Source organism: Dendrobates tinctorius, unplaced genomic scaffold (genome assembly GCF_039654945.1).
Source record: "Dendrobates tinctorius isolate UK_male_01 unplaced genomic scaffold, ASM3965494v1 ptg000117l, whole genome shotgun sequence".
NCBI classification, from domain to species: Eukaryota; Metazoa; Chordata; class Amphibia; order Anura; family Dendrobatidae; genus Dendrobates; species Dendrobates tinctorius.
In genome coordinates this window covers 15,946,934-15,970,727 of record NW_027361785.1, presented here as the reverse complement: position 1 = coordinate 15,970,727, position 23,794 = coordinate 15,946,934, and the positions used below count along the sequence as shown (strand labels likewise).

The following is a 23,794-nucleotide window of genomic DNA, read 5'->3' as shown; positions in this document are numbered from 1 at the left end:
GAAACAAAGTACATTGTAATTAACGGATCTTAGTATAAAATATTGGCATAATAGAACGTTATGCAAGAGCAAGTAAAAAGCATATGGCTGGCAGCAAGGTGGCTCAGTGCACGGATTTCCTCTGGCTTCCTCCCACACTCCAAAGACATACCGCTAGGGAATCTATAATGTGACCCCCCAATGGGGACAGTGCCAATAATGTTTGTAAAGCGCTGTGGAATTAGTGGCACCGTATAAGTGACTAAAATAAATAAAAATATGGCCCAATGATCCAATCCAATATGTAATAACGGATAAAAAACCTTGAATGCTGCACATATTAAAGTATGATGCAAACAAAAGTGCCCTTAAACAATATGATACTCACACGCACAGTATGATGACCCTACTGCATTACGGTGGTCCTTAAAGCAAGCAAATTATATTTTTAATGTTTTGATACAGCACCCTCTGAAATTATGAGTAAAAAACGAAAACTACAAACATGTTAAAAATCTTTTCAATTTTACAGGTCCCTACCAATCAAGATATGTAGCCATTTGAACATCTTGGCAAAAATTAACCGTTATGATTGACAATTACATATCATGTATATTTCGCAACAAAAACAGTTACTTTTGTTGCCTGACAGTTAAATACCGTACTTGTGTAGGGTCAGTAGGCCGGACTGGGGGGTGGTCCCTCTGTATACCGCGCAGTAACGTACAGACACAAGATGGAGGCAGTTTTCGGGTGCAACAGGTCCAAGTTTATTATCCGCCGTCCGACTGACTGCTCTGACAACACACCGCAATTCCTTCACGGCCCTCCGTTTCCAGGCCCCGGTACACACACACACCGTACTTTCACTTGGGACGTAGATACACACACCGTCCCTTTCTCAGCTTAGTGACGTTTCTGCCAGTTTGGTCACTGTGGCCGCCTTAGGCCTGTACACCAACAGTAATTTTACTGGTCAGCTGTCGTCGTCAAATTCAGTATGCTTGCTCTCGGGACCTCGTCTGTACTGCGGTACTTCGTGTCAGGACCACCCCCCTGACTTATTCTCTCCTCAGTCCCCTGGTTGAGCTTTCCTCACAACACCCACTTTGCCACAGGCTCCTCTCCTCTTGAGCTGCTCCCGGGGACTGGAACTTTCTGGAACCCTCCTGTCAAATTTATAACTTTCCCGGTTCCCTGTAACTCCACCCCCCATGACCAACGGTTTCTAAAGCCCTAAGCTGCTGTCAAGTCCTGAACTCACACTCCTCTCTGCCATCTTGTGGTCAACCCCAGGTACTGCAAGTCACCTACACTTTCCTAACTGTTTCCCTACTGTCATAACTACTATCTGCTTAAAATGTGCAAACCCTCCTTCCTACTTGCTGACAAGTCCGTCCGTCAGGTCACCTTCCCTACACTTGTTTCATAGCATCACTTATTTCCAGTCCATGAGTGTTTTTTTCCTTCTTTCTATCTCCATATCGTTCTTGATACTCCTTGACTACCAGAAGCAGAAATGGTTTCAGTTTTTCATTTGTTGTATGCCACTTGTTATATTCTTCCATCCGTGCTATTCCTAGTACTGCAGCATTAGTGACTCTTGGCAGTCTGGTATCCTTCATCTGCAGACCATAGATCTACATCTTTGGATAGGGACGCCGACGACATGCCGGTGATGCTTAAGAACCCGTAGGTTTTGTGAGTGACATTCTTTTAGGTTCTTCGTCACAACTGAGGCTGAATCAACAGTTATCTTCTTGGGAGGATGTTCTGCAGCTGCTGTTTGAAGACGTTTTGTGTCATTTCACACAGCAAACAATGATAGGGCGATCAGTTCCTTGGACAAGTAGCATAAGTGTCTTTTTCTTCTTCATCGCGAGTTCTGAAACCGAGTTGTTCAGTTCCTGGTACAGATAGATGTTCTTGAGCAGCTTTTCAAAGCGTGGAACCTCACACCTTCACATAGATCAATACAGTGAACTGACAGATGTCTGCAATAGCCTTTTCTTTCTCATTTGTCAGCATAAACGGATTTCTGAACATCCACTTTTTTAGCAAATAGATGTCCTTGGACTTGGCTATCTGGCTCGATGTAGTCCAGCTAGACTACTTTGAATGAAATTCCTCTAGATGGAACACCAACAAGGAAAATTATTGTTAACTCCAATAAATATTGGAAGTCCTTACGGCAGTGTTTCTCAACTCCAGACCCACCAACAGGTCATGTTTTCAGGATTTCCTTAGTATTGCACAGGTGATGCTGTTAATGCTTGAGCAGGTGAGCAGGTAATGAAATTATCACCTGTGCAATAGTAAGGAAATCCTGAAAACTTGACCTGTTGGTGGGTCTTGAGGCCTGGAGTTGAGAAACACTGCCTTACCGGGCTGGTACTGAAGCAGTTGTATCTCTGCAAAGGCTATGATTTCAGGTACAATGTGGGAAACTGCTGCTGACATGATCTGTTCAGAAAGTGCTGTCTGAAAGGCAGTCAAGTCAATGATATGCCAGTTGTTCTTGAACCTGCTGAAGATAATTTTTTCTGGACCTTTTCGACAGATTACCAGTGCTTTCAGAACTTTTTATAAAATATGATGGCGGCATGCAACCCACAGCATGTCCTTGCCAAGCTTCTGCTCTACAAGTTTGAAGGCACCTTTCTTGAACTTGTGTTGACAGATGTGGTATCAAAACACAGGCACTTCACATTGTCAGTAACATTCCAGGTCCCTGCTGCAGCATAAACAGCATTAGGTCAAGTTTCACCTGTTCCTTTGGCAAGCTTTAGAACTCCAAGTCCCTAACTGAATGCCAATTCCTGATACCAAAATGGGAAAACTGTCTACAGCTTTCCTGCCGCTGATGTCTTCTAAGAGCTTTCCATCCTAGTGAATTGTTAAAAGGTACAGTTGGCTTAAACTCCTGTTACAGGTTTACAGCAAATGTCTGATGGCATTTTATTCTCTATCTACAAACTGATGAATGACTTGCATCGAAATCTGCAGGATCATGGCCAAGGTGCTGAAGGGTTTGTACGAGAGTTAATGCTGCATTTTGGTCACTAACTTTTGCCATGTCAAGGCTTGCTGACAGTTTGTCATCTACTACATTGACTTTTCCTCATTTGGCTCATTTTGCTGATGACAGTACCTCTGAGGTTTTATAGTATTGTGTATCTACTTCATCAGATGCCGGCTGCGTTGCAACACCATCTTTTCCTCTCTAGCACTTTGTCTCTTACTCGATTTTTCTCTTGTAATTTGCCCCTTTCTTCAAAATGTCTGTTTTTTATCAAACTCTTTGTCAACACGTACCTGTTTTCCATGGTGTTCCGTTTGTCTCTGAGCTAGCAAAAACTCCCTGTTTTCCGGTATTCTTGTCATATCCATAGCCCTAGGATGCGCAATATCAAACAAGTTGTTTAAAGGGAAGGTGCCATCCAAAAATTTTTTTGTCAGCAATTGAAAAAACGTTAAGAATTAATGTGTACATTTTCTTAAAAAATATTATCATTTGCTTTTAATTTTATAAAATATGTAAAATAACTTTAAAAAGTTTGGCATTTCCACTTGTTAATACTAGGGGGAGCAGCTACTGAAATTTGGCAAAATAACCTAGTGTACAACTATCTGACATTACTGCCCTGCAGTAATTATGGGCGGAATCTGCTGACATGGGTGTGATGTCACTCCTCTCCTCCCCTTCTGGGTGTTTGCTAAGGGAAAAGAGAGGATGACATCTAGGAACACAGTGAGCAGCCATTTTGATGGGGTCTGCTAAGTTACTGACTTTCTTTGCATGCAAAGTCTGGATCAGAACAGGCCACCAATCAGCAGAAATGTTTCCTGGATTTCTGTGGAGCAGACAAGAAGACGGTCCATCCATGTGTATAAAACACAGCACTCTATGTACAATCCCTGGCACCGAACACTGTGCCCCCCATAAACCAGCACACTGCTCTCCTGAAATACTCTGTGCTGCTGTCACCCTGCTCCTTCCACCATATATCAGGCCCGTCACCTCGCTTTCACACAGTGCCAGGACAGGATCTGAGAAGAGGAATGGGGTCTTCGGTCACCGAGGATGGCAGGCAGCAAGGATTCTGGGCGCAGGGTGACAGCAGCACAGAGTATTTCAGGAGAGCAGTGTGCTGGTCTATGGGGGAGGTCACAGAGGGAGATATATGGCGGAAGGAGCAGGGTGACAGCAACACAGAAGTCCAGGAAACATTTCTGCTGATTGATGGCCTGTTCTGATCCAGACATTGCATGCAAAGACCCCATTCCCCTCCTCAGATCCTGTCCTGGCAATGTGTGAAAGCGAAGCGACAGGCGCAGTCCGGGGTAACGCTGGGAAACAGGCGGGGGGGGAAATGTAGCCATATAGTAACGATAAAAATGAGACCCCTCTCTTCAGCTGCCTCACCAGCCCACCCCTGACTGCACCTAACTATTACCCCTGACCCGTGTGCAGGTGCTCAGCCAGAACCACCCTAGAATGGATCCTCTTTTAGCAGATAATACTGCCATAGTGTTCACACATAATACCTCCCTATAGATCACACATAATACCGCCATATAGATCATACACTATACCACTATATAGATCACACATAAAACCAGCAGGTTGACGGCAGCACATAGTATTTCAGGACAGCAGTATCACACGGCAGAGGATTAGATACACGGCTCAGCAATCAGTATCACACGGGATAGGATTAGATACACGGCTCAGCAGTCAGTATCACACGGGATAGGATTAGATACACAGCTCGGCAGTCAGTATCACACAGGAGAGGATTAGACACATGGCTCAGCAGACCGTATCACACAGACAGGATTAGATACACAGGTCAGCAGACTGTATCACATAGGATTAGATACAAGGCTCAGCAGTCAGTATCACATAGGATAGGATTAGATACACGGCTCAGCAGACAGTATCACACAGGATAGGATTAGATGTCCAGCAGATGGCCAACTGTTTTGCAAGAGCAGGGGCAGCAGCTAGTCGGGTGTTTTGGAAAGAGCAGCTCAGTCTCCAGGAGCTTGTCCTGTATCCTCTCCTGCAGCTGGTATGTGCAGAGTGAACTGCTAAGCCCTGCATCCGGCATAACAGGGCTTGCAATAGAGTGTAAATGGAGCTAAAAGGAAAGCACTTGGTTCTAATAAAATGGCGGCTGGCTACACCTACAGCTGTGAATTGAGCTGCCCACTGAGGCGTGCCCAGTTCACAGCGGATGCTGCTGCAATGATACAGATAGGGTCCGGAGCCGACTGTTATGTCTTATGCCCAGGGACTGCCGTAAATGAGCATGGAAAGTGTCGTTTAGCAGCCAGAAAGGTAACATGGCAGCCCCCAAGTAGCTGCATTAATACAGTAAAAAAAACAAACCATACACACCACTGAGTCAAGCTTAGGGGACAATATCTTTTTATACTATTTTCTTTTTTACATTAAATTATGAAAAAACACGGCACCTTCCCTTTAAACCTGCGTTCTATTCTTCCATTCTTTGAAGAGACCTTCCACTTTTTTAACCAAGTTTTTTCAGTCCTGTGGATATGCCTGACTTTACCCTGACATCAAGTTCATCATTAGCTGTTAAACGAACTGCAAACTAACTGTCGTTTAGACATTTTCTTGTAGTAGAAGAACAGTGACATAACCTCGCTCTTGGATGGCAGTTAAGTTGAAAATTAACTCCAAGGTGGGCCATTTATATGGATACATATAAATAAAACGGGAATGATTGGTGATATCAACTTCCTGTTTGTGGCACATTCGTATACACGAGGGGGGAAAATTTCCAAGATGGGTGGTGACCATGGTGGCCATATTGAAGTCGGCCATTTTGGATCCAACTTTATTTTTTCCAATGGGAAAAGGGTCATGTGACACAAACTTATTGAGAATTTCACAAGAAAAACAATGGTGTACTTGGTTTTAACATAACTTTGTTTCACGAGTTAGTTACAAGTTTATGACCACTTATAAATTGTGTTCAAAGTGCTGCCCATAGTGTTGGATTGTCAATGCAACCCTCTTCTCCCTCTCTTGACACACTGATCGTAACACCGCAGGAGAAGTGTTAGCACAGGCTTCCAGTATCCATTGTTTCAGATGCTGCACATCTCGTATCTTCACAGCATAGACACAATTGCCGTCAGATGACCCCAAAGTTAAAAGTCTAAGGGGTCAGAGAGTGAGATCTTGGTGGTCATTCAACTGGACCACGACAACCAATCCACTTTCCAGGAATCTGTTCATGTAGGAATGCTCGGACCTGACACCCATAATTGATGGTATGGCGTGGTATATGGGGTACAAAGATAGTGGGGCCATTCTTCATCAATGGAAACCTCAATGCCAATGGATATCTGAAATTGCTACATGATGATGTGTTGCCCTCTTTATGTACTGAAGATGGCACGTTCCCGAAGTTTTTCCAGCAAGACGGTGCACCACCACATTATGGGTGTCAGGTCCGAGCATTCCTACAAGGAATCTGACCCCCTTGTAACCCCTGTAAAGAGAAAGTATGGTGCACAGGTTCTGATGCAAACAGAAACAAACAGTGCTTCTTAGTAAGAGATATTAATCATCTCAAAGCTGCATCGCCATGGCAACCTGGGGGAGGAGGAGCAGAATCAGAGGACAGAACTGACTGGCTGAGCAAGAAGGAGAGATGAAGGGTGTTCTTTATGTCAGGCTATATTCAGCAAAATTGGCGCTGTCCTGCCACAACCAAATATTATAGCCGAGGTACAAATGGGACTCGGCCATGGCAAAAATCCATAAAGTTTGATAGTAGGTAGGGAACCATAAATGTGTGTGTATCTGGCTGAATTATTTTCTGCATTTTTAGTTCACATACAGAAACAGAACCAAGGTGTGCCTAAAAAAGAAAAACCCACTTTCCAAAGTAAGGATCACCATAGTACGCCATACAGTATAATGGGGCTCTGCATTGGCTTCCATACAGTGTAATGGCCCCACACAGTGATCCATACTGTATAATGGGCCCACATAGTGCTCCATATAGTATAGTATGCCCCACATTAAGAAGAAATACCACTGCCCGTTCCCCCACTGCTTTAGTCTCTTCATGGTGTCTTCAGATCTTCTGTATATCTCGATACATCAGGCGAGTTGTAATAACGTTACTGCGCCAGCTGCGTTGAGACATGAGTTGCAGAGCGGGAATATCTATCTATATCTTGGATGCCGGTATGGCTGAAAGTGTGATGCCGGTTGAAAGTGCAATGCCGGGTGTGGACAAGGAGACCCGTCCTGGGTCGTGGGCCAATTATACTCATCCTGCGGGTGAGAGTTTGACATGCTGTGGAAATTGAAAATGGCTTATACAAAATGTAAACTTTCCATTATTTCATCCTTATTATTCTATTTCCATACAACACACCATAGGTTATGTCAGAATGAATGAATCAGTGTCTTATGTTGTCAGGAAGTTAAACAACCCAAATCAAGTTATTATATCTTAGCTATATTACAAAAAAACACATTTTTTTTTCTAGGAATGCTTTTTTTTTTAGAATTATATCCAAGTATTAAAATATATGGAGATTGAAAAAAAACATTCTCATCAACCACTATTTAAACTCTGATAGTTGATGAAAATTCTCACACACGTGCACACACACAAAAACAAGGGTCCAAAAAGCTCACACCTTCCCTACTGTAAAGAGTGGTACATTGAGCACAACAAAAATACACTCCTTGGAGACAGTACATAATTAAGAGAAATGGCAAAGAAATCAGTTCACATTGACATGATAGTTCAATACTGAATGGCTAAAATCTGCATGTATCCCAATTTCTTTTCATTTAGAAAAGCACAGCTTTTACAATTTACCTTTACAAGTTTATTATACAGACACTTCAACTATAACTAATTTGGCAAATAAAGGAAATCAATAAAAAAAAACCTCACAAAATAGGGTAGAGAACATGTAATTGCACCAGTTTAGGAACAAGCCAAGATATCGAGGTTTTCATCTTTATTCTGATTAACTTTGAGCCACAAAACACGTATTTTGAGACTTATTTTCCTGGCGACCATTATCCTCCATATGGGATCCATTTGTGCCTCTATCTGAAGTACGGTATCACTCCGCGGACCTCTTTTCAGAAAATCTCATTGATCTTTCCTCCTTAACCGATTATGTCTATTAGGATACACGGACCTGGACAACAGAAGCATTTGTCCCATCTAATGCTCCAATAATGTTCTGCCTACATTAGCTTTCACAACTGTTTCTCTTTTATTGTGACACATACCATGAACACCTTTTTTGTTTGTTTTTCTTCTATCTCTCCTCTAGTAATCTGACCTATAACTTATTTTGTAAGTTTAGGAAATCACAAAAATAAGTTAGTTCACATGAAATTGTAACCATTTAGCAGCAAGCCAAGATAAGATACAAATTTGAGTTCTGAAATGAGGAGGATATCCTGAAACAATGTTCCAATAAAGTAGAACATCTGTCTTTGTTTGAGTCCAGAGTTACACTGAACAGTTTTCAAGAATTAAGAATTAAAATGTAAGTGTATCAGCAGGTAAGGTGGGACCATCTGAAACGTCCCACACATTTTGAACGCAAAACTAAGTTGTCCACATGTTTAAAGAATCAGACTGATTAACACACAAATAATGCATTCAATTATTTCACATTAACTATAAGGGTACGTTCCCACGGTCAGTAATCGGAAGCGCTTTGGACATAGCACATGTCCGCTACGTTCAAAGTGCTTCTGGCTTTTGAGCGCAGGCGATTCCGTATGTGTTCACTGAACCGTGCGGAACCACCACGTCCAATACATTGTACGGGTGACATTTATCTTGTGGAAGTTCGAGTCTCCGCAATATAAATAGACATGCTGCAGTCTGGAAAGCAGTGCCGCATATGTCCGTCTCCACAGGTATGCTATGGGCATCTCTGGACACATAGTGGGTATGGGATTTCTTGAAATCCCATCCACTATGCTGTAACATCTGGACGTTGCAGGTTGGACGCTTACAGACTGCGTGAACATACCCTCTGTTAGGCTGGCGGAACACACCAAATAATAAACTGATAATGAGGTGCGTTCGCAGCCTGGGGTCCACCGTACAGAGATGGAATACTGCAGCTAAATAATGGCAGATACTATATGGCGGTATAATAAGTGAACGCTCGCGGGTTATCGTCACCCGATGTGTACGAGGCGGACTCTGTTGCCTCACAGAGCCGCATTACCGCCGCATAAAAATGCCGAAGCCTGTTAACCCCTTCACTACCAAGGGTGGTTTGCACGTTAACTACCGGGCCAATTTTTACAATTCTGACCACTGTACCTTTATGAGGTCATAACTCTGGAACGCTTTCATGGATCCTGGTGATTCTGACATTGTTTTCTCGTGACATATTGTACTTCATGTTCGTGGTAAAATTGCATTCAAATAACTTGCGTTTATTTGTGAAAAAAACGGAAATTTGGCGAAAATTTTGAAAATTTCGCAATTTTCCAACTTTGAATTTTTATGCCCTTAAATCACAGCGATACGGCACCCAAAAAACTTAATACATAACATTTCCCACATGTTTACTTTACATCAGCACAATTTTGCAACCAAAATTTTTTTTTGCTAGGAAGTTATAAGGGTTAAAATTTGACCAGCGATTTCTCATTTTTGCAACACCATTTTATTTTTAGGGACCACTTCACATTTGAAGCCACTTTGAGGGGTCTATATGATAGAAAATACCCAAAAGTGACACCATTCTAAAAACTGCACCCCTCAAGGTGCTTAAAACCACATTCAAGAAGTTTATTAACCCTTTAGGTGCGTCACAGGAATTTTTTGAATATTAAAAAAAAATGAACATTTAACTTTTTTTCACAAAAAAAATACTTCAGGTTCAATTTTCTTTATTTTACCAAGGGTAACAGGAGAAATTGGACTGCAAAAGTTATTGTGCAATTTGTCCTGACTACGCTGATACCTGATATGTGGGGGGGAACCACTGTTTCGGCGCATGGCAGAGCTCAGAATGGAAGGAGCGCCGTTTGACTTTTTCAATGCAAAATTGGCTGGAATTCAGATCGGACGCCATGTCACGTTTGGCGAGCCCCTGATGTACCTAAACAGTGGAAACCCCCCCAAGTGACCCCATTTTGGAAACTAGACCCCCCAAGGAACTTATCTAGATATGTGGTGAGAACTTTGAACCCACAAGGGCTTCACAGAAGTTTATAACGTACAGCGGTACAATTAAAAAATCATATTTTTTCCACAAAAATGATCTTTTCACCCACAATTTTTATTTTTCCAAGGGTAACAGGACCCTAAAAGTTTTTGTGCAATTTGTCCTGAGTACGCTGATACCCCATATGTGGGTGTAAATGACTATTTGGGCGCATAGCAGAGCTCGGAAGGGAAGCAGCGCCATTTGACGTTTTTGGCTAGAATTGAGATCGGACACCATGTCGCGATTGGAAAACCCCTGATGTACCAAAACAGTGGAAACCCCCCACAAATGACACCATTTTGGAATCTAGACCCCCCAAGGAACTTATCTAGATGTGTGGTGAGAACTTTGAACCCCCAAGGGCTTCACAGAAGTTTATAACGTACAGCAGTACAATTAAAAAATCATATTTTTCCACAAAAATGATCTTTTCACCCTCAATTCTTATTTTTCCAAAAGTAACAGGACCCTAAAAGATATTGTGCAATTTATCCTGAGTACGCAGATACCCCACATGTGGGTGTAAACCACTATTTGGGCGTATGGCAGAGCTCGGAAGGGAAGCAGCGCCATTTGACGTTTTTGGCTGGAATTGAGATCGGACACCATGTCGCATTAGGAAAGCCCCTGATGTACCAAAACAGTAGAAACCCCCCACAAATGACACCATTTTGGAAACTAGACCCCCCAAGGAACTTATCTAGATGTGTGGTGAGCACTTTGAACCCCCCAGTGCTTCACTGAAGTTTATAACGTCCGGGCGTGAAAATAAAAAAATCGTATTTTTTCCACAAACATGATCTTTTAGTCCCCATTTTTTTATTTTCCCAAGGGTAACAGGAGAAATTGGACCCCAAAAGTTGTTGTCCAATTTGTCCTGAGTACGCTGATACCTCATATGTGGGAGAAAACTACTGTATGGGCACACGTCGGGGCTCGGAAGGGAAGTAGTGACGTTTTGGAATGCAGACTTTGATGGAATGGTCTGCGGGTGTCATGTTGCGTTTGGAGAGCCCCTGATGTACCTAAACAGTGGAAACCCCCCACAAGTGACCCCATTTTGGAAACTAGACCCCCTAATGAACTTATCTAGATGTGTGGTGAGCACTTTGAACCCCCCCAGTGCTTCACAGAAGTTTATAACGACCGGGCGTGAAAATAAAAAAATCGTATTTTTTCCACAAACATGATCTTTTAGTCCCCATTTTTTTATTTTCCCAAGGGTAACAGGAGAAATTGGACCCCAAAAGTTGTTGTCCAATTTGTCCTGAGTACGCTGATACCTCATATGTGGGAGAAAACTACTGTATGGGCACACGTCGGGGCTCGGAAGGGAAGTAGTGACGTTTTGGAATGCAGACTTTGATGGAATGGTCTGCGGGTGTCATGTTGCGTTTGGAGAGCCCCTGATGTACCTAAACAGTGGAAACCCCCCACAAGTGACCCCATTTTGGAAACTAGACCCCCTAATGAACTTATCTAGATGTGTGGTGAGCACTTTGAACCCCCCAGTGCTTCACAGAAGTTTATAACGACCGGGCGTGAAAATAAAAATATCGTATTTTTTCAACAAACATCATCTTTTAGTCCCCATTTTTTTTATTTTCCCAAGGGTAACAGGAGAAATTGGACCCCAAAAGTTGTTGTCCAATTTGTCCTGAGTACGCTGATATCTCATATGTGGGAGAAAACTACTGTATGGGCACACGTCGGGGCTCGGAAGGGAAGTAGTGACGTTTTGGAATGCAGACTTTGATGGATTGGTATGCGGGTGTCATGTGCGTTTGGAGAGCCCCTGATGTACCTAAACTATTGAAACTCCCCACAAGTGACCCCATTTTGGAAACTAGACCCCCCACGGAGCTTATCTAGATGTGTGGAGAGCACTTTGAACCCCCAAGTGCTTCACAGAAGTTTATAACGCCTGGGCGTGAAAATAAAAAAAACATTTTTTTCCGCAAAATTATATTTTTGCCCCCAGTTTTTTATTTTCCTAAGGGTAACAGGAGAAATTGGACCCCAAAAGTTGTTTTGTAATTTGTCCTGAGTAGGCTGATACCCTACATGTGGGGGTAAAACACTGTTTGGGCACATGGCAGAGCTTGGAAGGGAAGGAGCACCATTTGACTTTTTCAACGCAGAATTGGCTGGAATTGAGATCAGACGCCATGTTGCCTTTGGAGAGCACCTGATGTGCCCAAACAGTGGAAACCCCCAATTATAACTCCAACCCTAACCTCAACACACCCCTAACCCTAATCTGAGCCCTAGCCCTAACCCTAACCCTAGCCCTAACCCTAGCCCTAACCCTAGCCCTAGCCCTAACCCTAGCCTTAACCCTAGCCCTAGCCCTAACCCTAGTCCTAACCCTAGCCCTAACCCTACCCTAACCCTAACCCTAGCGGGAAAATGGAAATAAATACATTTTCTTTTAGTTTTATTATTTTTCTCTAACTAAGGGGGTGATAACGGGGGGTTTGATTTACGATTTATGGCGGTTTTTATGTTTGGCGGCTGTCGCACGCTAAAAGACGCTTTTTATTGTAAAAATAGTTTTTGCATCACCACATATTGTGAGCTATAATTTTTCCGTCTTTTGACCCACTGAGTCATGTGAGGTCTTATTTTTTGCGGGACGAGTTGACGTTTTTATTGGTACCATTTTCGGGCACGTGACATTTTTTGATCGCTTTTTATTCCGATTTTTGGGATGCAGAATGAACAAAAACCAGCTTTTCATGAATTTCTTTTGGGGGGTGCGTTTACACCGTTCCGCGTGCGGTAAAATTGATAACGCGTTTTTATTCTTCGGGTCAGTACGGTTACAGCGATACCTCATTTAGGTCGTTTTTTTATGTTTTGTCGGTTTTTTGCAATGAAAACAATTTTATATAAAAAATAATTATTTTTGTATCGCTTTATTCTGCGAGCTATAACTTTTTTATTTTTTTGCGGATGATGCTGTATGGTGGCTCGTTTTTTGCGGGACAAGATGACGTTTTCAGCGGTACCATGGATATTTATATGCGTCTTTTTGATCGCGCGTTATTGCACTTTTTGTTCGGTGGTATGATAATAAATCATTATTTTTTGCTTCGTTTTTTATTTTTATTTTTTAAGGGGTTCGCTAAAGGGGTTAACTAATGGGCCAGTTTTATAGGGCAGGTCATTACGGACGCGGCGATACCAAATATGTGTACTTTTATTGTTTTGTTTTTTTTTTATTTTCAAAAAATGGATTTATTGGGGAATATTTTTTTTTTTTTAACTAATTTATTTAGCGATTTTTTTTAAATTATTTTTAACACTTTTTTTTTTTTTTTTTTACTTTATTACCTTGTCCCAGGTGGGACATCACTGTCCTGTGACAGATCGCTGATCTGTCACATCACAGATCACTGTGACAGATCAGCGATCTGTCACAGGCACTGCTGCAGACTTCCTCATGCCTGCGCTTTGCAGGCACTGAGGAAGCCAGCTTCCTCAGGCCCCCGAAGGCCCCCGTCGCCATCTTGGATTCGGGGGCCTGGAGGAAGGGAGTCCCCCGCAGCAGCGCTGCACATTGCGCTGCCGTGGGGGGCTCAGGGAAGCAAGGAGGGAGCCCCCTCCCTGCCGATGCTTCCCTTTAACCCCCGGTACACCGCGATCGCGTTTGATCGCGGTGTGCAAGGGGTTAACGTGTCGGGGGCGGTCCGTGACCGCCCCTGACACATTGTGCCGGGTGTCAGCTATGATAATTAGCTGACACTCGGCCGCGATCAGCGGCGCTCACCACGTGGGCGCCGCTGATCGCGATGACGTAATATTCCGTCCATGGTAATTAGGTCCATGGTCACATGGACGGAATATTACGTCAATTGTAGGTAAGGGGTTAAGCTCACAGAGCTCGGCGAAGTAAGTGCTGGTGTAAAGTCACAGGACTCTGCCCCAAGACACAGGGTCAAAGTCCATTTAGACTCACCAGCACTCGGCGCCGCAGTAGATGCGGTACTTATGTGCCTTGCACTGGATGGCACAATATGGCGCTACGTGAGGTGCTGACCTAAAAGCACCGTGGCCTGAAGCCTAGCCACTGACAGGCGCTGACTAACCACTAGACCCTAACAGGCACAACCAAGGGTAGGGGTTTCAAATGAGTCAGTCACCAGATACATGCATCCATCATCATACACACCTTAAGCATAAGAGTCTATACTAGCGCATGTTCGAGTGGCCATGTGACTCTCTTATAGCGGCGTCCTTCCGGGACCTTCCCAGTAGTGAACCAATCAGAGGAGGAACGGGACCTGCGCATGTGACCTCCGACCTACAATGAGAGGTCTTCCCACGGGCATGCTCAGTAGGCAAAATACAGGACTTAGTCCCTGGAGTGTCTGCTTGCTGCTGACTCAAGCATGGTGTTACAGCAGAGCCTGAAGGAGCAACCAGATGCCTAGCATTAGCCTGAGCAAGACGCCTGGACCGACGTCGCTGCTAACCAGGAATCTCTACGGCCGCAGAGGAATGGGAGACCGCAGAGGACATGGCGTGAGATTACCCCTGAGCAGTGGGGGAAACTTGACGCCTAAAACCTTCAGGCAGTGAATGCAAATTTTTTTTTACCACTTTTTTTGCCATATTTTGCCCATGGGGCTTTTTTTTTTTTTCTATGATTCTATTGACATTAAGACAATTGTGAGCTTTGTTTTTCCAGGAAAACCTCCTCAAGAAATGAAGGTTGCTTTTTTCCATGTTTAAAAAAAAAAAAAATCCCCACCTCATGGGCACTTTAAGAGTGTTTTCTCGGGGGGCGTGGCACCTGATGTGAGCAAACGGCTGCTGGTATTCCTCCGCTGTGCAATCTCTATTATCTTGCTTTGACGTCCCTCCAGAGTCCCGGTGTTGGTCTGTGCTGGTGGGGGAAAGGAGCGGTGTCTGGCCCTGACGTGCAGCTTTGACAGGAACGACCGTGATGGGTCGGAAAAGACAGCAGGACGCCAAGATGGGAGCGGGGAACCAGACTCAAGATGACGCCGGCAGCACTGAAGCGAGGGAGAGACTAGATGCTGCCAATGCCTCCTATGCAAAGAGGTCAGAGGTCACAGCCAGGCTGGAAAAATATGCCTGAGTGGAGGGAGCTGCGAACGAGATGGATGAGGTGAGGAGGGAGAATGAGGGAGAGACAGAAACAGATAAGGACGAAAATTAAGAAGGAGTGGGGGGGGGGGAGCGCCAAGAGCAGGAGAACATGGAGCAGGAAGTTACTGTGGAGCAGGAAGTAGGGGAGCCCAAGCTGCGTGACATTTATGACTTGGTTAAATTTTGTAAAACCACATTAACGTCCCTTTCTCAAAGAGTGAATAGGGTTAAAAGTGAAGTGACCAAACTGAAAGCTGCCATGAATAAAGTTGATACCAGAATGGGTGCAGTGGAGGAAAGAGTGAGTGTGCTGGAAGATCAGCTTGCTAAGATGCAGAAGTCTCACACTCAATGTCTGCAGAAATGTGCTGCCCTGTCTGATAAAAATGATGACTTGGAAAAACGGTCCAGACGCAATAATGTGAGACTTGTGGGCATCCCTGAAAAGGCTGAAGGGACTGATCCTACGAAGTTTATTGATGAATGGTTCCAAAGTAAGATTGGCGCTACCAATCTGTCTAAACTGTTTGCAGTGGAAAGGGCCCATCATGTTCCCATGAGACCCCTTCCGCCTGGATCTCCCCCTCGTACCATCATTGCCAAAATCCTTAATTATAGAGACAGAGACACAATACTGAGGAAAGCCAGAGAGGCGGATGATATGTGTATCAATGGGCAAAAGATCTCTATTTATCCTGACTACTCGGCTGAAGTGCAAAAACAGAGGATTAAGTACGGAGCAGTGAAGCAGAGGCTGAGAGATTTGGCATTGAGCTACTCCACTCTATACCCAGCAAAGCAAAGGGTTGTGGCCCTGGGCATGGTTCATTTCTTCTCAACACCAGAGGAGGCTACCAAATGGTTGAACTCAAATACTAAGAAGATTAAGGCAGGAAAGGAAAGAGAGAAGTGAGAAGAAAACGAAGAATTCAACTGTTACCACCCACCTTTCGTGTCTACCTCTTTCCTCATAGACTGTAAGCTTGCGAGCAGGGCCCTCTTTCCTCTTGGTAATTGTTATAATCTACTGTATGTGATTATTGTTATGCTGTAATGTCTATTGTCTGTACAAATCCCCTCTGAAATGTAAAGTGCTGCGGAATATGTCGGCGCTATAAAAATAAAATTTATTATTATATTAAAATTTATTAGTAATTATATGACAAAATTGGACGATTACCGATTGGTGGCGTCTGATGGTTCCTGTTTTTTAATATAGGATGCAGATTTTGGAGGGATAGTTTATGTACAAAAAACTGTATTATTATAGTTTTGTACATGCAGAGGAGTTGCTGGGGTGTGCTAGGTTGATAGCAACTTTAGAGGTAACGTTAAGAGGGTAATCAATATCAGGTTTACCCAGGGGGAGTGGAAGTTTTTGTTTTGGAACAAGTTCTAAAAAGCACATGCAGCGGCGATCTATTTCATGGGGTCTGGGAGATTATCCACTTGAGTGAGTATATATGATGAGGGATAAAATTAAAATACTCAGTTGTAATATAAGAGGACTGTCTGAAGGGACACGAAGGGCAGCAATCCTGGAATACATTAGAAAGAGGGGGCCGGATGACGCATTTATTGAGGGAAAAGGCGGAGATATTACAAAGGAGGTGGATTGGGAAGGCGTATCACTCCACATATTCTTCATATGCCAGGGGGTCTCCCTGCTCATAGGGAAATCTACGCCATTTGAGGAAGTGGAGAGTCATGTGGACAGTGAGGGACAATATGTTTTTTTAATTTGTCGAATTTATGGGCAGCTGATGTGTGTGGCGGCTATGTATATACCGCCCCCATTCTCAAGGGCTAAGATCCGGGAAATATTTGACTTATTTAAGAAGGGAATGGGACTACCACTGTTACTTATTGGAGATTTTAATAACGTAATAGATGAAGGATGGGATAGACATAAAAAGCGGGTGGATAAAGGGGCGAAGAAACTTTCGCCATTTGGTACCTTCATGCGGGAACTGGGGATGGTGGATCTCTGGGGACTAAGAAACGAGAATGACGTTTCAGACTCCTGCTACTCTGCAACCCATGGGTCCCTCTCAAGGATAGATATAGCGCTGGGCAATGAGTTAATGACGCGGATGGTCTGTGGGGCGGAATATCTCCCGAGGGTAATTTCGGATCATAAACCGATTGAATTATCTATCAAAAAGTCAGAGGGGAGGATTGGGCGAGGGGGAGGATGAAGAATGCACTCCTTATTGCTTGAACATATAAATTTGGATATCATAGAGAGGGAGATGAAAGAATACTGGCAGCTTAATGAAGGCAGTGCTAGTAAATGGGTGGTTTGGGATGCCATGAAAGCTTTTCTGAGAGGCCTCTTGTTTCGGGAAATATCTAAGTGTAAATCTAAAACTAGATTAAAGGATAACGCGATTGTGGTGTTATTGGAAAGGGCGGAGAAAGATATGGTTTGGGTGGAAGAGACGACTGCAATTGGTAGGGAATAAAATTGTAGAATGGAAAGGGAGCCTCTGGTGTGTACTGTATCTTGGGGTATGTAGAGGATATCGGGGTATCGATTTATCATAAACTAGCAATAGCTAGATTATTATATGTTGTGAGGAAACAGATTGCCAGATGTTGGATAAGTGAAGAACCACCGACAATGCGGGAGTTCTATAGACAGTCTGACTATATTGTGGGTATAGAAAAGAGTACCGTATATACTCGTGTATAAGTCGAGATTTTCAGCCCATTTTTTTGGGCTGAAAGTCCCCCTCTCGACTTATACACGAGTCATATACCGGGGGGGATCGGCGGGGGAGGGGGAGCTGGGGTGTCAGATCATACTCACCCTTCTCTGCAGCTCCCCTGCTTGTTACATGTTGTCGGCGCTGCTCTCTTCCTGTTTCAGCTGTCAAACGGTACCCGCTTATTAAATATGCGCATATTTAATGAGCGGGTGCCACGTGACCGCTGAACCAGGAAGAGAGCAGTGCCGACAACATGGAACAAGCAGAGGAGCTGCAGAGACAAGCGCCAGGACCCGGTGAGTATGAAGGGGGGGTTGGGAGGCATATTCACCTGTCCCTGCGCTCTGCTGTCTTGCCTCCTCTGCAGTGACATTCAGGTCAGAGAGCGCTATCGCTCTCTGCCTGCACAGTCACTGCAGAGCGCAACGCGGATGAGAAGGGGGCAGTGACTGAGGTGAGCATACAGGTTTTTGTTTTTTTTTGTAAGGGAGGCAGCGGCAGCAGCAACATGATGGGGCCACTCACTGTGCAAATAACTGGGGCCACTCACTGTGCAAATAACTGGGGCCACTCACTGTGCAAATAACTGGGGCCACTCACTGTGCAGAAAAGCTGGGGCCACTCACTGTGCAGAAAAGCTGGGGCCACATACTGTGCATCATAACTGGGGCCACATACTGTGCAGAAAAGCTGGGGCCACTCACTGTGCATCATAACTGGGGCCACTCACTGTGCATCATAACTGGGGCCACACACTGTGCATCATAACTGGGGCCACATACTATGCAGATAACTGAGGCCACTCACTGTGCACCCTCGACTTATACGCGAGTCAATACATTTTTCCCAGTTTTTTTAGGTAAAATTAGGGGGGTTGACTTATACACAGGTCGACTTATACACGAGTATATACGCTAAAAGGAAAAAGGCTGGTACCTTTGAAACAATATGGAATCCCTGGGCGGAGAGGTGCTGACCTCAGAAGATCAATGCTGCATTATTGTGTACTTTTATTTAAATAGTCGTATACGTGCTTTACAGAGGGAAGGGGGGTGGGGGAAAGGAATGGGAAGTATGTTTTGAAAAAATGTATAACATGTATACTTTTGACAGATTGAATATGCTGGTTATTTACATACTGTTATGCAATAAAAATGTATCTGATTTAAAAAAAAGTGTTTTCTCATTGATATAAAAAGCTTTATCTTAGAAGTAAAAGCTTATTTGGATTTTGGATCAAAATCAGGTCCAAAATCGTTGGGTAATTTTTGTACTTTGTGAAACTACCCTAATGGAATAGTCACACATACTAGTTTTGTTGCAGACAGGTCTATAAGCAACTGAACCATTTGACTGTGGACTCCAGAAATCTATGCTACCTCATTCAGCTAAACAAAAAAAAAAAAAAAAAAGAAAACATTTTTAGTAGCAGAAATTTCTGGAACTGACTGGATACACTGTAACCATGGTAAATAGGTCAAGTGACTTTATAAACAGAAATACGTGACTGGATTAATTTAGATTATTTAAGAATATTGAATTCGAAACAAAAATTAAAGTTTCCTGCCCACAAATAGTAGCCTGAAAATACAATATAAAATAATACAATACTGTGAACTTTATCTGAAGCACTTCGCAGTGTACCATTTATGAAGAATACTTTTCCATCTTTAAACACAAACACCGTAGCAGAGCAAAAAATTAACATAACAGTCAAAAAGTAATCCACAACTCAACCACAAATACATACTTTCAGTAAAGGTACTGTCACACTTAGCGATGTACCAGCGATCCCGACCAGCGATATGACGCGGTCAGGATCGCTGGTGCATCGCTAAGTGGTCGCTAGTGAGCTGCCACACAGGCAGATCTCACTAGCGACATCGCTGGGGACGGGGGTCGCTACTTACCTGTCAGACGAGGCGATCCTGCGTCCTCCCGCCCGGCTCTACGCGTCGCTCGTCCTCACAGCAGGAAGCGCCGCAGGAAGCTGACGACGAGAAACAGTCCAGGACGTTCTCGCGCGATCAGCGATAACCAGCAGGGGAGCGGGTCGTAGGTAAGTATCACACACAGAGATATCGCTAGCAATATCGCTATAACGTCACTAGTTATAGCGATATTGCTAGCCATATATCTTAGTGTGACTGGCCCTTCAGGCTAGGACAGCATGATGACATGACATATTGCGACATCACATCTAATGATCCCCCAAGGTAACATATCGTCACTTGCGACATAGGATCACAAATGTTTATATCTTTGATTGTCTGCTGCAATTGACTCACTTGACAAGGACTTAAATGCAAGTCGCATTCTGCTTGTTGTTTTATTTGACAGACAAATCAGAACACTAAAATAGGCACGTGATAGTAGATTGCAGACAAGTTACACAGATGTTTTATTAAGTGATTTTTCAAAGAATTGCTGTCAAGCACTTGACAGCCGTAGGCCAACATGAAACATGTAGGTAAAAACCAGCACTGCAAACAGGCCCCGATATGACGAACAAGTGTTCCATCTGTAAGCCCTGTTCACAACCTTCCCTGTGGTCCCAAATTCCAGACCCTCGACATAAGCCTGTAAAGAGGATTTTCACAGCAAGAACTGGTCTCAAGACACAACTATAGAAGCCGCTAAAGAACAGGGCATGACAAAGAGGTTTATTTTATTTTTTTTTTAATTTTCATGCTTAATAGGTTTTTTGTCAGATGTTTTACTATAACTTGACAAGTACAAGTGTCAAGTTAGGTTTAGTACAAAAAAAAAAAAAAAAGAATATTGATTTGTTAATCTATGCAAATTAGTTTTACTCTTCAAGAGACTGGTGCATCGCTAAATGTAAAAGGGCCTTTAGCTCAGTTTCATGGCAGAGGTGGAAGCACATTGGTATCTCTCTAGTGGAAAAAAGTTACTAGAAATAGAGGACGACAATTCACTGACAGAGACCACACTCAGATTGTTCCATATGACAGCATAAAACACAAAAGAAACATGTCTCGCATTGTATTAAAAATTTTAAAGAGATCCTAGAAAAAAAAAAATATAGACTAGTGTTTACAAGAACATTTGTAAATTGTTTTGACAGTTAACATAATATTTCTGAATTTTCCATGTGTGGTCCTACACGTATAAAGTCTACAATAGCATCCTTCCTATAACCCTTGACATATGCGAGCTTCAAAGAGGGATTTTAGGTAGTTTAAAAATCACCTATCATATCAGTCCTTACATACTATACTAACCAACATGTAACAGATGTGTAGATTTACATTATCTGTGCTCACAGATAGAGGTGTTGTGTGGATCCAAATTACCATCCTATGAAGAGACACTATAAAACAAGGTAGATCTGCAGATGAATAGGTCTGAGGCCAGGTTCAGACGACCACGTATTCTCTCATCCGAGATATATGGGCCGATTATGCAAATCACACTATGAGCAGAGTGTGAGAAGAGTGTGATCCGATTCTCTCGGACGAGGAGTATATAGAGAAAAAAAATGTATCCATGTTCTCCATTGTGTCAGTCCATGGAAATCTGACTCCATTCTGATGTCATTCATGTGCATTCTCATGTTTTCCAGACTCATTGACTTACATGATCTAGTGCAATCCAAATGTCGAACCAAACTTTGGCATGCTGCAATTTATTCCCCAAGAAAAAACATCGGACATGTGCAATACCCCCATAGCATAACATTGATCAGAGTGAGATTCGATGTTTGATCGGATCTCACTCACATCAAATATGTGCTGGTCGGCATCTGCCCTTAAAAGGGGTTATATCCAAAAAAGACAATTATCATCCAGTAACAGGATTGCTGTGGGCACCACCACGACTACAACTGATGTCCCAAGCCCCTTATTCCTCCATACCGCATGACCATTTTATTTTTAAAGGGACTGATAGGTGAAAGGAGAGTAAAATGCTCAGTGGTTTTAAGGAATCCCAATGGACACTAGGTGAAAGAACACACATGCTCATCCACTGCACCACCAAACACCTCCTCTCTGGTTCTACAAACCCAATTAACACCAAATGAAGCAGCAGCGCACATACTCCACCTCTCTTTATGAAATCGCCTTGTTATTGGGGTCACACAGTAAGAAAGAACAAGGGACTTTCTACCACTACCTCATTTGAAAGATTGGACAGGGTCCTAGTGATCAAGGTTCCAGCGAATGGACATTTAACTTACAATTTGATGATTACTGTCATTGGTGGAACCACCTCTTTAAGAGTACAGCTGCTACATACTTTATGCATGCATAGTCCAGAACTAATAGCTCATAACATAATATTTAACACTGCATTGCATTTTGGAACTAAGGCTACTTTCACATTAGCGCTTTTCAGTGCTGCGCTTCGTGCGCAGTAGAAACGCATGCAAAAAAATGCATCATGCGTTTTGCATGCGTTTGCCTTTTTTAGGCGCATGCGTTTCTAGCCATGTTAACTCTTAAAACGCATGCAATTTTAAACGCAGGCGTGCGCATGTCTATGCGCACGCCTGCGTTCCCATAGACTGCAGTGTGTTATTTTGGCGCATTCCGCGCGCATGCATTTTTTTTTTTCTTTTTAAACACAGGTTGGACTGACCAAAAATGCAACAGGTCGCGTCCGTTGCGCCTAGGCGCACACTACAAAAAATGCATGCGCACGAAAACGCATACAAACGCGTGCAAACGCTAGACCAGGCGCCCCCATGTTAAACATAGGGGCGCATGGCGTATGCGCATGGATGCGCTGCGCTAAAAAACGCTAATGTGAAACCAGCCTAAGTCAGCTACTTAAATGTCCATGTAACATACAGATGACATTTTTATCTATGCAAGTATACAGTTGTGGCCAAAAGTATTGACACCCCTGCAATTCTTTCAGACAATACTCAGTTTCTTCCTGAAAATGATTGCAATCACAAATTCTTTGGTATTATCATTTAATTTGTCTTAAACGAAAAAACACAAAAGAGAATGAAGCAAAAAGCAAAACATTGATCATTTCACACAAAACTCCAAAAATGGGCCAGACAAAAGTATTGGAACCCTCAGCCTAATACTTGGTTGCACAACCTTTAGCCAAAATAACAATGACCAACCGCTTCCAGTAACCATCAATGAGTTTCTTACAATGCTCTGCTGGAATTTTAGACCATTCTTTTTTGGCAAACTGCTCCAGGTCCCTGATATTAGAAGGGTGCCTTCTCCAAACTGCCATTTTTAGATCTCTCCACAGGTGTTCTATGGGATTCAGGTCTGGACTCATTGCTGGCCACCTTAGAAGTCTCCAGTGCTTTCTCTCAAACCATTTTCTAGTGCTTTTTAAAGTGTGTTTTGGGTCATTGTCCTGCTGGAATACCCATGACCTCTGAGGGAGACCCAGCTTTCTCACACTGGGCCCTACATTATGCTGCAAAATTTGTTGGTAGTCTTCAGACTTCATAATGCCATGCACACAGTCAAGCAGTCCAGTGACAGATGCAGCAAAGAAACCCCAAAACATCAGGAAACCTCCGCCATGTTTGACTGTAGGGACAGTGTTCTTTTCTTTGAATGCCTCTTTTTTTCTCCTGTAAACTCTATGTTGATGCCTTTGCCCAAAAAGCTCTACTTTTGTCTCATCTGATCAGAGAACATTCTTCCAAAACGTTTTAGGCTTTTTCAGGTAAGTTCTGGCAAACTCCAGCCTGGCTTTTTTATGTCTCGGGGTAAGAAGTGGGGTCTTCCTGG

The 23,794-nt window shown here is 43.3% G+C and overlaps 1 protein-coding gene across 1 annotated transcript in view; it reads right to left on the bottom strand.

Moving 5' to 3' along the window:
• Positions 1 to 23,794, bottom strand: part of NXN (nucleoredoxin) — a 248,824-nt gene that overhangs the window by 197,198 nt on the left and 27,832 nt on the right. The gene's annotated exons all lie outside the window — the stretch shown is intronic.